The 3,904-nt window shown below is 39.7% G+C and overlaps 1 pseudogene; it reads right to left on the bottom strand.

Moving 5' to 3' along the window:
• Positions 1 to 942: 942 nt before the first annotated feature.
• On the bottom strand, positions 943 to 3,027 carry LOC137089470 (cytochrome P450 2K6-like; annotated as a pseudogene).
• Between the last annotated feature and the right edge of the window lie 877 nt (positions 3,028 to 3,904).

Genomic DNA, 3,904 nt, shown 5'->3' on the forward strand with positions numbered 1-3,904 from the left:
GTTTTCTTTTGTTTATTTCTATCATTTTGAAGCTGGAAGCTACCCACATTCCTTCTCCTAATTACTCGTTGTATCTTTTTGTGATTTTTCTTGGTTGCCAATTGTTCCTTTGTTTTGTTTCCTCTTCTGTATATGTATATTATTATTCTCAGTATTATTATTGTTATTTGTATTATTATTATTATTATTATTATTATTATTATTATTATTATTATTATTATTGTAAGAATTATTACTTAACTTCATTTCTTTTGTAAATAAACACTTTTGGCAATTTCGCTTAGTGTTGTCTCCGTGCCTTTACACCTCATTTAGCTTCGTTATGCCTGCAGACATGGAACTCTCTTATGTTAATGTTACTCCCCTTTACCTTTTTATTTGACCACCTTAACAATAAACACTGGACAAACACTGAGTGAAGATGAGAAACTACTAGATTAACTAAAGTTCCGAAAAGTTCCCGAAAGTTCCTTAACTTTGAAAAAGTGCTACCTTGTGAGCAGGGCCGTTCTGAGGGGGAAATGTTTACCCAGAACTTCATTTAGACCTTGGTTTCTGCAGTCAAAACAACAGAGTACACCACCCCCAAGTTCCTAGTTCCTGGGGAAAGGAAACGTGGAAATGTGGCTTAATGGAAACCGATGAGTAGCAAGAAACTGAAACGAAGGACCACTTTCTGAAAACAATCTAAAAGTCCATGAAAATGAAACTAACAATTGCAACTGATTTAGTGTAACAACACTAACAGATTTCTTCTATATCCATGTGTGAAAAAATACACTTAATTTTTAGCATAAATAAAACTTAATTTCAGCATTTACTGTTGTTTTATTGAGTTCACATAACTTTGTTTGTACTAAGTGCAATATCAGAGTGAAATTAACTTATATCTGACTTTTTGGTTTCATGGTACATTGCTTTTTTTTACGGTAAAATGCTGGTTACAGTGTTTTTCTACAATTTGCTTGCTGTGAATTTTGCAGGTGTATATTTTTATCTTACACTTGTAAACCTTTCAACCCCACATGAAAACCTGTAGTGTCCATACTACAAATAGTAAAAAAATAAACATTGATTATGTTTCTATCTATGTGAATGTATGAATATCTTTACATACTACACATATTCTTATATATTCTTCTTACATAAGAAGAGCAAAGGTACTATGCTATCTAAAAGGAAGCATCTAATAAACATTGAATGTGACACACACACACACACACACACACACACACACACACACACACACACACACACACACACACACACACACAAAATGACAGTGTCAGTCCAATAAAAGTTAATATGTAACAGTGCATATTACTTCAAGACCACTTTACTGAACAAAGTTTGTGGGGGGTCGGGTTCAGGGTGAAGCCCACAACTGGTGTGAGATCCAGATCATCTTCAGACACTCCAGGAGGAGGAGTGAAGCGGAAATGCTGAAGGAGGGAAGTGAAGAACAGGAAGAGCTCCATCCTGGCCAAACTTTCTCCAGGACAAACCCTGCGGCCTGAAAAAATAAAATAATAATAATAATAATAATAATAAGCAAAGGATTAACAAACATCACCTCTTAGGGCATAATATAATTGGTGATTTAGAAGTCCACTGCACCTGCAGAGAAGGGCATGAAGGCGTCATTTTTGACAAACTCTCCCTGCTTATTTAGGAAGTGTCTTGGGTTGAAGCTGTCAGGAGTTTCCCACTCATTTTCATCCCTTAATACAGATACCAGTAGTGCGATCACACTGGTTCCCTGCACAAAACAACACAACTGATCAATAATAAATGGTGCAAACACATAATCAAGAACACAGCATGCTCGTATTGGAGCCAGACCTTCTTGATGAGGTATCCGTTCAGGTGAACGTCACAGGTGGTCTGATGGGGGGTACCAAGGGGTACTATGTTTGCAAATCTCTGTTTCGTGGATCACAGCATCTGTTTATGGTAAGTTCTTTCTGTCTTCTGCCACTGGCTGACGTCCACCGATCATGTGGTCAATCTAGTCTTGGACCTCGTTTTAAATTCACAAGAAAGACCACTGTATGAATGTTTGTAACAGCATTACTGAATACTTGACGATGGTTATAGTTTGCTTGTAATAATAAATAGTTTTATTTCAGCATTTTTTCAGCATGAAGATTGATCAATATCTTTAAATTCAAATACATATCTACGTGTAGTTTGAACTGCTGAGATTTATCTTTGAAAGCTGTGACATAAGATGAGTGATGTAAAATGAGTGATCTGTACGAACATAAATACTCTTATCTCGCTGAAATCTTGACAGATTTACAAATGGTTTGGTTTGTTTCGATAAACAACTTAATCGTGCAGCTTGTGTATCGCGGCTAACTTACATGCACGTTATCAAGGGGGCTGAGACCACAATCGAGCTGTTCAATTATATAGGTTTTATTGACACCCATTACGATTTTATGACAACCAATCTTTTGTCTAGTTAAAATAAACTTAGTTTGCATGTTTTTTTATTTTTTATTATAATTAATATTTTATTATAACAATAGTGATATTCTTATTATAACAGTGTGTATGTGTATATATATATATATATATATATATATATATATATATATATATATATATATATATATATATATATATATATATATATATATATAAACTATAGCTAGCTCTGGAAAAAAAAATCAGAGCTGTATATGTGTATAAATATATATAATTTCTCATGTTGCCATTCGGGACACAGTTTTACTGGCCTATATATTGATTTAACATAAATACCTTGTGTGTATGTATATTCATTGCACATATCTGTTCTGTTCAATGTTACTTTCATATTGAAGTCCATGCTTATAATTATTTAGAAGTATGTAGTGTCATAACTACACCGGTGGGTTACGGCCAATCCTGGACCTTCGCGTCCTGAACCGATCCCTTCACAGGCTTCCGTTCAGAATGTTGACTGTGAAACGCCTTTTCGAAAGCGTTCGTCCATGTGATTGGTTTGCAGCGATCGACCTGAAGGATGCGTACTTCCATGTGTCCATCCTTCCGCGACACAGACCGTTCCTGCAGTTTGCGTTCGAAGGAAGGGCATAATAGTATGCTGTACTCCCATTTGAGCTAGCTCTGTCCCCTCGCGTCTTCACGAAGATTGTCGAGGCAGCCCTTGCGCCACTCAGGCAGCAAGGGGTTCGCGTCCTGAACTCTCTCGGGAGTGGGTGTGCGAACACAGAGACCTGGTTCTCCACCACTTAGCTCGTCTGGGCCTTCGGGTCAACTGGAAGAAGAGCAAACTCTGCCCCGTGCAGAGGATCTCTTTTCTCGGTATGGAGATAGACTCAGTCGCCATGTGCGCGCAGCTTACCAGCGGGCGCGCGCAGTCACTGTTGACTTGCCTCCGTCAGTTAGAGTGCAAGAGTGCGGTTCCACTGAAACTGTTTCAGAGGCTCCTGGGGCATATGGCATCCACAGCCGTGCTGACGCCATTCGGATTGCTTCATATGAGACCGCTTCAGCACTGGCTTCGCGATCGAGTCCCGAGATGGGCATGGCAGTCTGGCACGCTCCGGGTCCCAGTGACTCGGGCCTGCAGACAGACACTCACCCAGTGATCGAACCTCAGCTTTCTATGGGCAGGTGTGCCCTTAGAATGAGTTTCCTGGCATGTTGTTGTGTCAACAGATGCTTCCACTATGGGTTGGGGTGCCATGTGCAATGGACATGCAGCCGCGGGCTCCTGGATGTCAATTGCCTCGAATTGCTGGCAGTACGGTTCGCCCTGCAACGCTTTCTAGCGTTGCTGAAGGGTCAACACGTACGAGTCAGGTCGGACAACACGGCCGTTGTAGCATACATCAATCACCAGGGTGATCTACGCTCCCGCTGCATGTCTCAACTCGCCAGCCATCTTGTG

The sequence above is a fragment of the Pseudorasbora parva genome, chromosome 2, assembly GCF_024679245.1.
Source record: "Pseudorasbora parva isolate DD20220531a chromosome 2, ASM2467924v1, whole genome shotgun sequence".
Taxonomy (NCBI): domain Eukaryota; kingdom Metazoa; phylum Chordata; class Actinopteri; order Cypriniformes; family Gobionidae; genus Pseudorasbora; species Pseudorasbora parva.